The sequence below is a fragment of the Gouania willdenowi genome, chromosome 12, assembly GCF_900634775.1.
Source record: "Gouania willdenowi chromosome 12, fGouWil2.1, whole genome shotgun sequence".
In the NCBI taxonomy this organism is placed as follows: Eukaryota; Metazoa; Chordata; class Actinopteri; order Blenniiformes; family Gobiesocidae; genus Gouania; species Gouania willdenowi.
Window position 1 is genome coordinate 7524872 of NC_041055.1, and position 13253 is coordinate 7538124.

Below are 13253 nucleotides of genomic sequence, written 5' to 3' on the forward strand. Positions count from 1 at the left end.
GTGGCCCTAAAGTGCATTTTCGGTTTACAGTTGAAAATTTTCGGTGGCCGGAATTTTGGTGCATCACTAGAAAAAACAAAGAAATTGAACGATGATGAATAAATTCTCTTCAAAGCCCCAAAAATGCATGTCTGCGACCCACCTGTTAACCTCTGTGCTAATGCTCACCATCATTTAACATAGCTAACGTTTCCATGTGATTCCACAGGTCCCCGCGGTGAAGCCCTGCAGCATGGCCAGACGGGTACGCTGCCACGTTTCCTGGAGGAACCCGTGGACGCCTACATCATCAAGAGCAACCCAATCAAGCTACGTTGCCAAGCCCGACCCGCCCTCCAAATTTTCTTTAAGTGCAACGGCGAATGGGTCCACCAGAGCCAACACCTGGCCCAGGAGCACACCGACCTCGGCACAGGTAGAGCTTTGAGTGTATAGGTATAGAAATGTGCAGCTGGGTATCGATTCAATATTAACAAATTGTTTGATTTGCTTTTCAATTTGATTCAGTTTGTTTTTCACTTTAATTAGTGATTTTTCAATCACAGTACCATTTTTAGAATAGAATATGCCTTTATTGATCCCCAGAGGGGACATTCACATTTGTAGCAACACAGTATAAAAAGAACACAAAGAAATACTAACATAGGATAGTGGTGCAAAATGTAGGACATACATAAATTAGTAGAAAAGAAAAAAAAAACAACAGCAGCAGAAATAAAAACAACAAATGTGCAAATGACAATAGAGAACTGGAAGACATCCTCAGAAAACTAATGCTGTAAACCAGGGTCGGGGTCAATTATAATTGTAATTGCATAGTTGATCATTAGGGCGACCGTGGCTCAGGTGGTAGTGGGTTGTCTTCTGATCGAGAGGTTGGGGGTTTGATCCCAGTACCTGACTATGTGTCGAAATGTCCTTGGGCAAGACACTGAACCCTAAGTTGCTCCCAATGGTCGACTAGCGCCTTGCATGGCAGTCCTGTCCTATTGGTGTGTGAATGTGAGAGTGATTGGGTGAATGAGCTGTTATGTAAAGCGCTTTGGGACTGCTTCAGAGTGGGGATAAAGCGCTATATAAAATCAAGTCCATTTACCATTTACCATTAATTACAATTATGACGTAATTGACAAAATATGTTGCTGCTGTAATCATAATTCAATTGTATTTGAGTTCAGATAATTGACTTTGTAATTGCAACTGGCATGGGAATTCTATATAAACTGTCAATTGCAGTTTAACTAAAAGCAAACCTATGGAACCATGTTGCAGTTCAATGGCTTACACATATGTAATAAACAATTAATAAAATATGTTTCATATCAACTTTTCCCACTGCCTGTCAGTATCATTTTACCATTAAAAATCTCGGGCTATACTGACAGTAAAAAGGCTCAGACGCCCACAACAAAAATATTAATACTAATATTTTCATTGATTAGGAAGCCTAACAAGGTAACCATGAGATGAGAATCAACTTAGATGATAGATATGTTATTGTGTATTTTACAACTGATTTAAAACATGGGTCAAAACTGACCCGTTACCAATAAGAGATGCTAACAGAAAGCTAACACAAGACGAAGGTTACGTTTTATGAAAGGAAGATCAATTTAAATCGATAAGTCGATTAGGGCTTTTGTTTTCACACAGATACTATATAATGTAATTGTGTTCATTAATTGGTTCACTGTAACTTTTAAGGTCTTTCTATTAACTCCCAGAAAACAATTCAGAAAGAGAAAATAAGTTTGTTTGTGAATGTCTTCCATAGTAACAACCTGGAACTAAAATGTGCTAATATAATATAATAACGCTCCATCTCACCAGTCACGCCCACATCCAGCTCTGTAAAAACGTGTTGCAATTTCATCTGGTTGTCAGGTTGGATTTCAGCTGGAATGACAACTGGGTGCTGCATGAAAGCCCCCCCAACGTGTTCATTTGTAGGATTCCACTTCCACATCAGTGGTGTCTTTCTCTGATGCAACGGGCAGAAATGCAGTTGTTGTTTTAACTCGGAAAAGGAATCCATTGAAATCACAAAGAAGAAAAAAATCACTTTTTTTCCCTATCAATTCTTTTGTCAGTTTTTGTTGCATCATCGTACTACGGGAATTCATCATGTCATGAGTTGGCGGATGTTTTTACAGCAAATGGAGGGGTAATAATACTAAATTAGACATTCTGCTCATTCCAAGCGTACGTGCTGTTATGGATGAGTGATTTTCTAAGACAATGCTGCGAACCGATCCCCGTTTAATCCTTGATGAATAGGTTTGGTTCTTCTCTCCTTCTGCTGTATTAATGCAGAGAAAACAACCACTGATGAGATCGGCTAAGCTTTTTCATGGTGGCTTTTCAAAAAAAAAAAGATGTTTATGAACCTGACGTTGCAGCTATTCTTTCAACAGTGTTGGTGTTTCACTTAATGCTGGAAGCTAAGTGGCACTCACTCACCAGAGGCAACAATGGACCAGTAATTTTTTACTGCTCAGGGTCTGAATTCACGGCTCTGTTCCCATCCGGCTCCTTATCGCCAATTCATATCTGATCCACCGGGACTACCACGAGAAAGAGGATATACTGTACAGCACAAGGGGAGATTGAGGGAGTGATAGTAAAAACTGTAAAGTGGATTTTCACAAAGCTTCATCTGAAACGGGAAGATAATCAACAACATAGCATAAGGAATGGGAATTACTGACCTTTATAGGAATAAGGGTAAAAAAAAAGAAAAACTTGTGGGCCAAATCCAGCCTGCCAGGGTTTGAATGATAGGAAAACCTTGTAAACAGAATGGAAATTTACAATGAGTAGTTTACATGTGGAAGTATAAAACTAAAACTCAATAATCTCAAAATTAGTAGTATTATTTTTCAGACTTTAGCTACCTTTTGCTAATAAATATCCCTTTTTTTCTGTTTTTTGTTCATTTTTGCAAGTTATTTTTAACACATTTATCATTTCTTTAATTTTTATGGCCACTTTTCATCCAGATAAGCTAACTCTTTCCCAACAAATAGCACTTTTTTCTCTACATTTTGCCTCTTTTTGTTCCATATGTTGCCCTTTTTTCACTATTGTCTGCCACATTTTGCCCGTTTAAGTTACCATTGGTTAATACATACATCTGGTTCCTCTTTTTTGGCCATTTTTTAGACACTTTTGACTGCTCTTGGCCTGTTTTAGTCACTTTCACTCTTTTCTTGCCACATTTTGCCACTTTTGGACCATTTTTGGCCACCCGTTACCATGTCTGCCTCCGCTCGCTCATAAAAAAAAAAAAACATAGCGGACCGGACCGGCCCAATCCGGGTCAACAGCCCATGGAAAGTTTCCAATTTAGAAAACTCCCAGTATTTGGCTTTGTAAAATCGTAAAGTTTTTTTTTTTTATTATTGTTGCATTTTTGGATACATGCTAATTTTTATTTTTGGATATGGATAAGTTCCTGTAGAAATGTACAGGAAATGTTCCACCTCTTTGCTAGTCCACACCTCTGTAGTAAATTATCCCTAAATTTTCTCCAAACCACTGTTGTGATTGTTTTCACCAAATACATACCGCTACATGTTTGACCAATCAGAGACGGAGGAAATAAAACTTGAAGGTGTAAAAACACACACCACCTACGTTCCACCACTGATCATTTTTTTGTAGGATGTCCTTGTTTTTCCCAGAGTCATTGGAGTACGGGTCGACTGTGGGCGTATAACGTGGGATTGTCTGAATGAGAGAGGTGGTGACACCACGCTGATTCTCACCGTGGGAGGAAACAAATGTGCATTTTGAATGAGCAAACTATAATGTTGATTTTCTTCGCATCTCAACTCATTACCAAAAATAAGTAAACAGATTGTCATCGTCTTGGAAGAAAAGGTCATTACCAAACAGCATTTTTAATGACAAAGTTACTGCTAATATTTTGATTGTAGGCGTGCAAATTTTCTTGGTATTGGACCAACTACTAAAGTCACTTTGCCAGCTTTGGTGATGCGATCAATTGCTGTATGTAGACAAATATGTGTGTTATCTTTGGCTGCTTATTGACATCATCCTTTCCTACATGGAGAAGCGAAGGGAGCATTAGGATTATTCCTTTTTTTAGGGGGAGGGGCATTATTACTGCTTTTTCCTGTATTTTTGCCCTTTTTTCCTACGGGTTGAAGATATCAAGTCACACAATTACCAGACTCACAAAGGACAAAATACAAATCCTGTGTCTATCAGTGATGCAGCTTTTGTAGACATAACCTCATTGCAAACCTGCTTTCTTTTTATTTTTTTCCACTGAAGAATCATTAAACATGGGATGTGATGTTAAACTGTCCTTTGTGCCAAAATATGGTAGTCACATCACAGCTGTGTCTCAGATATGGGAAGGATGTACATTTGCGACGCATCATCAGTAGTGTTACTTTGAATAAGGGGGTATTTTGGTCTTTTAAACACTAGACACCCTCATCAAAGGTGGCCAGCTACAGGGTGATCAAGCCTGAGCTTGCATCCCATAAATGTTTCCCACTCTTTCCCCTCTGCAGCTTTAGACCACCTCACACTGTTTTTCCTTCTCTCTCGGAACTCTTTGATGTTCTCTGTGGCTTGGAAAAGTCCTCCGCCGGCATTTCTGCGGTTGTACCAACCATTTCAGTAGCTGGGTTTCGATTACAGATTTTCGCAAAATAAAAGCACTATTTCTAAATTTAGACAAAGTGTAACTGCGCTTTGAACATGTTTCCATTGAACGTTGTTTTGGGCAGGAACCTCCAACTCCCGTGAAATCTCATCCCGCGAGACTTTGCTGCAGAAAGACGAATGCTCAGAACACTCCGTAGTCCTTTGTTGTTTCACGTTTAATGTGGCAGTAATAATTTTCAAGTTTAATGCTTAAAAATGTCTGGGTCTCTTCTGTCTACACGTATCGCGTCATGTTTTTTTCGGAGAGAATTGGTCATGTGACCAGGTACGTCACGTCTGTGACATGTTTTTCCTGAAAAAGTGTTTCCTTGACACATTTCAATATTGAAACATCCTCATGAAAGCATCAAAACTTTTGTTTATAGTGTTTTTTTCAAAAGTCATGTTTCCATTACCAGTTTTTATTGCGCTATTTAGATTTTGCGCATTTCCAAGAGTAGTGGAAACACAGCTAGTGACATGGGTGCTGATGCACTGCGAACTGTGGTTTTGTTCCCGTCGCTATGCTTTAATTGACTGATTTGAGTGGTTGCGTTGTAGGAAGTACTGGTCAATGCGATTCCCTTGTCTCTATTCTCTCAAACATCCTCCCTTTCCTTGGTGGATTCTCAGCCCCTTAAGTGATGTTATTTTTCCCAGCCACTGGTGTACACATGTCCCATGCCCAATCACGAGAAGCCTGGCTGAAGCAAACTCAAGTCAGGAGTTAAATTGGCCGAAAAATCTCTCAAGGGCAACGCTAGTACAGAACTCTATGGCTTTGTAGTGCTTCTCAGTGATCTTTAGAATATTCGTTTTTGATTTGTACACAAGCAAGAAACAAGTCCAGCCAGAAAAATCATCCATATTACATCTTTTTTTTTTTTTTGTTGAAACCCCTGAAATTTTGCGCAATATGAAGCCATGTGATGTTTGTTGCTTGGGTTTGTTTCAGCATCATTATCTCTTTAGACATACTGAGGATTCCTCTGAAACATGAGCTGGGGTGTATAAAGTTTACAATCGTGTCCACGTAAGATGATAAAAGGTCTCGTGGCCACCTGTCAAACTTCATCTGTAGGAAGCATCTGAACTGCTATTGTCAATCCAGACTATTGTGGTGTGACTCAGGGCCGTACAATGGTCCACGGGTTCAGCAGCAAGCAGAAGGCTGGAGCTATTAAAGCGGTAAGCTGTGAATTAAGTGAACTAAACAATTTTTAACCACTAGGTCTAAGGCAGAGAACAGCCACAATGTGTGTGCAGGGGCAGCTTATTCCACAATGACGATATATTTATACAGTATGTATGCTACCATTGTCTGTGCTGCTGACTTTCTGTTATTTGTCCTTCTATCTGTTGTGCCTTCGAGAAAACATAACAAAGAAGGAGTGTAACAATGGAAACGTATTACATGGACAGGTCTTGCTGTAAATGAAGAACAAGATGGACTGTGTCCCACACTGGTGAAATATTGTCAGCATTGTGTAACTGGTAAACATTACAGAGCTGTAAGTAATTTTCTCTGTGCTCTGATTGTAACTGCTCAATAAGAAATGACTGAACACTGATTGTCTTTGGTCTTCTGGTTCTTTAAAAGTGAAACATTCTGGTAATAATCGGGACTGGGCACGTTATTTCCATTAATTACATTTTCCACACCACTCACTATTAACAATGCAATATGCTGTTTCCACGTGGACAAAAGGTAGACCTGTGTCTATTGTGACTTATATTTTTTTTTAGAAATTGTGAAGAATTTCACTGTGTTTTGATATTTTATGGCTATTTTCACACTCAAGTCAATTTTGATTTTTTTTGCCCATATCAGATTTTTTCACGTTTATGTAAACAGTACAATTCAGATTTTTGAAAATTCTACCCAGGCCACTTTCATATGTGGATATAAGTCAATACGTATCAGATATTTTGCTATGCAACTGCTGACTGAACGGCGAGGTCGCATTCTATCTGACCTTTACGTCATGAAGATGCGATAGTGTCATAATTCTGCGTCCCAGACGGAGCGGCAGGGTGGATGATGTGAGCAGAGAAGTAGACAGTGGAAGGAGAATGAGTTCTTAAAATGTATCAATATTTATTATATTATACATATTTATCAGGCCACTCACATACCGAGATGAGATGGTTCCATATTTACTCAAAAATATCCGAATTGAGCATTAAGATCTGCCGTGTGAATGTAGCCAAAAAGGTTAATTATTTGGTTATATTTGGGTAGTTTCTTGTGAATTTGAATATACATGAAATCAAGCAAATGTTATTTTTTAAAGGCAGTGGCTGTCTGTACGGTTGCCTTATCATTATATCGACATTCTATCTACGCAGCGCCCCTATTTGGCCAGTTTAGGTCACGTGATAGGTCAGTCATTGGCCAGTTTAGATCACGTCACTAAGACTAAACCTTACCCTAAACCTAACCTTAACCCTAACCCTAAAATGCTCCGTACTTGTACTTTGGTAACTTTTTTTCTGCTGAAAACAAATGTATTTATGTTTAAAGTAGTGTTGTTGATTGATTCTTGTCCAACTTTGTAAAAATGTAAGAATTACTGCCCTTTATGGGTTGAAACCCAGCAATTACAATTTAATTTTGCTATTGCTGAGAATGGTAGTTTGTGATATTGTAGTGGCTTCGTACATCACGAAAAGCCACTGCTGACCCCGCCCCTCTGATAATAATTGGCACCTGTACACTCACCTGTGTAGTGAAGTAAATTGGATTGAGTGAATGGTGAATAGAGAGGAATAGTAAGTATTGAATAGGTAATTAACATAACATGGATTGTTCTTATGAGATGTTAGATTGACTGGGCGTGTCTTAACTGCTCCTGAAGCCCCGCCCATAATCAAGACTTTTTTTTAAATTTACAGCCAAGAAGCAAGTCAGCCAAAACCTGGGGTTAAGTTATCCTCTTTAATAAATACTGAGCAGTGAATGCGATAAGTCTTTACAGGCTAAGGATAAAAAGGGATGGCGGGGTGACTCGTAGCGTCCCTATGTGGCTGGGGATTTGGTCGTCGTTCCTGGACGGGCTGCTCCCGCTTTTGCTTCTATTCCGGGTCCTTCTGGCAGGGGTCTGGTCCCTGCTGGCTCTGGGCCATTCGGCGGGCCCATTCGGCGCGGTTTTGGCAGTCTGCTGGGTGTGAGCCTTGGCTCCTCCGCTAGGATCTCGGGCGGGGGGCTTTCTGGGCCCTCCTCTTGGGGGGTTGGTCGCGGGGGTGTGGATGGATATTGGCGGGGGGTTGGGGTCGGTGGCGGGCTGCGCTGGTTCCTCGGCTCCTTGGGGCTTGGGCATCCATTGGTCTACGATGCACTGGCATGTCTTGGACTGTGGGATAAAACTCGTACTGGGCTTAATCTTAGACATTGATCCCAAATACCTGTTCTAGGTATTACCACTCACTCCGTCCCTTTGCCACCACCATTATACCTAAGCTTCACACTTGTCACCAGACAACACATATACACAACTACAACTTCACATCTCACTCTCACTTTAAAATAATCAACTCTTCCCCACCCTTTCCATTAAGCCACCTCGAGTCTCCTCCCTGTACCCTTCTCCATAAAATAAATTCATTCATTTAATTGAAATAACCAAGCATGCTTTACCGTCTTAAAAAGATTGCACTTCTTGTAGTGTTGACCTTTGACAGCATGTGCAGACAAGGGGAAAAAAAATTAAAAATGAGTTCTTGTCAATGAGGAAATGTTGTGGGTTGACTCCCACTCTGCAGGTGGGGTCAAATCCTTTGACGCTGTACTTTTTGTCGGCTTTTTAGCTTTTGTTATGATTTTCAAAGACTTGCTTTTTCGATTTTGCAATTTAGCAGCTAAAGTGCCCCAAAGGTTAAGTCACGATTGTCAAAGTTTTATTTTCCAAGTTATACTGCGACTAATGACTTCCCAGCAGGTGGCCCGTGTGATGTGAGTGACACATCGGCTCCACTGAGGCGTTGTGTTGAATTCAATCATGCATGAAACACTTTGGAACAAAACGATGCACTGAGACAAACGATTTGGAGATATCTTAAAAAATGGCTATTGTGGTTCTACTGCCAGAAGAACCAAACACATAAAATGCTATTATGCCTCAACGTGCCTGAAAAGAGCGCCTTTTAGGACGGTGCCGTGTTTCTGGCAAGAGCGCCTAAATATCAGTTCTACCTGTGTTTTCCCTAGCCCAGGTTAGATTGTCTTTGTAACATTTCTCTGACCTCGTTTTTGGCATAGCATAACAAGGCTTGTGATCTGCAGAAATGTATTTGATTTATTTAACAGGGACAATACAAATCAAGATAGTTACAAAATAAGTTTGCAGTTAATGTGATGCACACAGAGTATTTAGCTAGTCTTTGTCTTTGATACCAAGTTCTTGGGAGTCATAATTGACCATAAATTATCTTGGAGGCAACTTGTAAACTATATAAAGACAAAAATCTCAAAAACACTTATATAAACAAAAGATTTAATTACAATTCATTGTTTACAATTTATTATACTTTGATACTGCCATTAATGACATATTGTGTAGAACTCTGGGGAACCACTTTTAAAACCATATTCAATGATAATGTTTTTTTGCAAAAAAAAAAAAAAAAAAAAAAAATGGCCGTACGATTGATAAACAAGGATACTATGACATCACACATCTATTTTTTGTTAAATCAAAACTTATGAAATGTAAAGATATTGTTTATTATAAAATAACACTTATAATGTTCAAAGCAAAAATAAATACTCTTCGTGAAGATATTCAAAAATACTTCTCACTACATACCAGCAAATACAGCCTAAGAGATGAATTTATGTTTATTTTACCAAAAGCAAGATTAGTAGTTAAACAAAGATGTCTCTGTTCTAGGGGTTCGTTTGTAGAATTCTGTTGATAAAGAAATAAAAATGAGTGACACTCTATTTAATTTAAAAAAGAAAGTGACATATATTTTAGAGAGTTATGTGAAGCAGTAGAATTATGTTTGTGTTTTTTGTTAAATGTTGTATATAAAAGAAGGCACACATATATATATATATATATATATATATATATATGCATTATTTTAAGAAAAGCACTCAAATGTAACTTTTGAATGCTTGCATTTCTTTTGTGTATTATTGGAAAAAGTAACTTACTTGAATGTTATTTATGTTGGGCATTCTTGCTTCTGCCTGTTTCAGTCTTGTTACATATTGTGATTTATGTTTGAATATGTTTTTTTTTTGTTTATCTGAAACTAATCCACAACTCCACCACATCACCACACTTTTATTGTTTTGAAAAACAAGATACAAATCTATCAACTTCTGTTACACAGCAGCTCCGAAATTCTGTCTTCGACACAGCACTGTCCTCAAACGCGCTCTTACTTTGAAAACGAAAAACTTACGATCGCGCAATATGAAAATATTGAATTTATTTAATTATTTACTTCATTTATATGTGTTATTAAAGAAAATGAAAATCAACTGTTTTTTAAAGTTTTGTTTATCCTTTCTTGACCCTTATAAAGAAAAATGCCTTGAATTTCAATCTTGATTGAATTTTAAACTGATTAATCAAATAACCACTGTTTTTTTGCTGTTGATATGCTTTTCATAATGGAAAATCCCATATTCAAAACATACACTGACCCACCCTGTTCTCCTTTACTTCCAAGCTCTGCTTCCCCAACATAAAATAATCACGCAGTGTCCAAGCACTCCTTTAAATAGTGAGGGAGGACAATCAGGAGGTGAGGCACACCTGATTGATAGCATGAGTGGAGCCAGGAAATCCTGGATCCACAGAGCAGCTAAACAGCACGAAGTAACAAAGCAATAATTAGCCAGACCAACTAGCAACTAGTTTAAACCTAGAAACTTCAGCATGCAGACTGAAATAAACTCAACATTCTACCGTCAATACAAAACAGATTTCAATTTATATGAACTGCTATGCTAAGTTAGCGTACATTTGGCTAGTTTGTTGCAGCTTTTTGTTATTCTTTCATTATAATTGCATAAGCACATTTCCCTGAAAGCTAAAAGAACTTGGATAAACACACTGTATTGTGTCTTTTTAAAGCATTAGGATGTTTTGTGAGAGCAGGACTTTTACTGAGAATAGAAATACTCATTTTGCTTGCAAAGGTAAAAGCTGAAAACACATTAAAAGACAGAGCGGCTGTGGTGACAAACAATGACTCCCTGCAGTCTCATTACACCCACATACCTTTTAAACACACACTAAATCTGAGTGGTGGCTTGAAAAGGAGAGAGGAGTGAATTCCTCCCATGGAGAAAAATAATGTTATTTGAAAAATGCAATCTATTGATGTGAATATAATCTACAAATCTGCAGGCAGCAGAAGATACTGCATTGTAAGATGAAGTGTAGAGATAGTGAAGGTGAACATTTAGTTTCGGCGTGTTTGCAAGGTACAGATTTTCTTGTTTTTTTTTTTATCATTCTGAGTTTGACGGTAGGAAAAATGGAAAGAAGTCACAAACCAATACATTTCACTTTCTATTTATAAAAACATGTCAAGTATATAAATGAGAAACCAGGAGAAAAAAACACAAAAGAGGCTATAATGCACAAATATTGCTGTTGGTAATTTTGTGGAAAGAAAAGAAGCCATGAATAGAATGAGAGAAAGATATCTACCTATAAAAGTGTGCGTGCGTGTGTGTGTGCGTGTGTGTGGCGAATATCTCCCCGACACGGTATTTGCTTGACCTGTAACTTACTCAACGGCTTCTAAATACTCCAAGTGTGTGCATTTGTTATTTTGGAGTAATTTGGTGTTGCAAAAAAATTCAAAACGTTCATTTTAATTTTAAGGTTACGGCACTCTCGGTAGTGAGCGCTGTATTGAGCGTGACATTGGTGTTACAAAACCTTTATTTTTTGTGGTACTTCCGGGTCTCTTTTTTATCTCTCAACACCCTGTGACGGATTATGTGTTTGCGCGCGGCTGACGCACGTGCGTGTGTTAGAGATGATCCACGGAGGAGATGGAGGTAGCCACACACACACACACACACACAGTATTTATAATAAAAATATACTAAATGAGTAAAATAAAACAAAACTAAATTATATTTTTACAAAAAGTACACAAAACAACAACAGAAATGCACAAAAATAGTCCAAAAACAGACAAAATGACTCCAAATAAATACACCAAACAACAACATTAGAGAAAAATACACCAAACAACAACAAAAATATGGAAATGACTCAAAATACACAAAACTAAATATTTGTACAAAAAATACACAAAATGACAACAAAAAATGCACAAAACTATACCAGAAAAGATACAAAAATACACAAAATCCAGAATCACACTACAATGGCAACAAAAAACTATAATTATACAAAAACACAACAAAAAGATACAAAAATACACAATGACTCCAAAAAACATACATTACAGAAAAATACACCAAACGAAAAAATATATAAAAATGAGTAAAAGAAACCACAAACACATTTATCATGCGCATGTCCCATAGAATTAAACCAGTGAAAATGCACACGCTATTTTACTTTGCACCTGCAAATATACCTTTTTATAACAGTACAGAGTACTGAACATGTACACCTCTTTGTATTTCCAACCTTCAAACATACACTTATTTGGACATAATTAACAACTCTTCTTAAACTCCCACTATATGAATACATACTTCCAATGGGCACTGTACGCGTTAATAATGAAGAGATCAGGAGAGGCTTCGACTCAGAGGTGAAATGGACCTGAGTTTATGTGTTACCAGCAGCCAGTGTGTGTTTGCATTTGATTTTTTTGTATATGCTCTGAATTCCTGCTGGAAAAAATGTTGGACTCTTTGAACTGAGGGCTGCATCTTTATCATTGATCTGCTCTGCTTTCTCTTATCTGAATTTGTGGTTCCTCTCATAGAGTTGAGACGAGGGAACAGAACTGGCTTCATGCAAAAAAAAAAAAAAAAAAGTGAACCAGCCACAAACTTTACATTACATTTTTTTGTGATGCATTGAAAAGTTCTTTCTGTAGACCAAGGGTTGTGTTGTGTTCCCACCTCCCACGCCGCATTGACAGTGCTCTGGGGCCAACAACAGTGTCACAGTTAAATCTTTATGTAAATGTATGAATATATAGAATTGTTTTCCTTTTTTCTTAATAGTCAACAAACAGCTCCATAAAGACAATGTTATTGCTTTTAAAAAAAAAATGAAGTATTTTACTTAAAGCTGCTTGACACAAAAAATGTTGTAACACTTGAGGCTTTATACATAAGGCTCACATTACGCTGTCATTATTATGACATGACACCTGTCATTAGCATGAACAAGGTGTCATGAAGGCTGTCATTAAGTGTCATTCGTTACCCTAACCCTACTAGATCCCTCCACCTATCCCAAAAGATGCCAACATAGCTCTAAAGGTGTCATAATTTAGCGAAAGGTGACAGCCTTCATGACAACTTATTAATACTAATGACAGGTAATGTCAGCCTTATGTATAAAACTTCAAGTAAAGTGTTACCACATTTTTAAATCAGCTACATCCATCTTATA

At 37.9% G+C, this 13253-nt stretch overlaps 1 pseudogene; it reads left to right on the forward strand.

Moving 5' to 3' along the window:
• LOC114473366 (netrin receptor UNC5D-like) overlaps positions 1-13253 on the forward strand; it is a 278176-nt pseudogene that overhangs the window by 156632 nt on the left and 108291 nt on the right.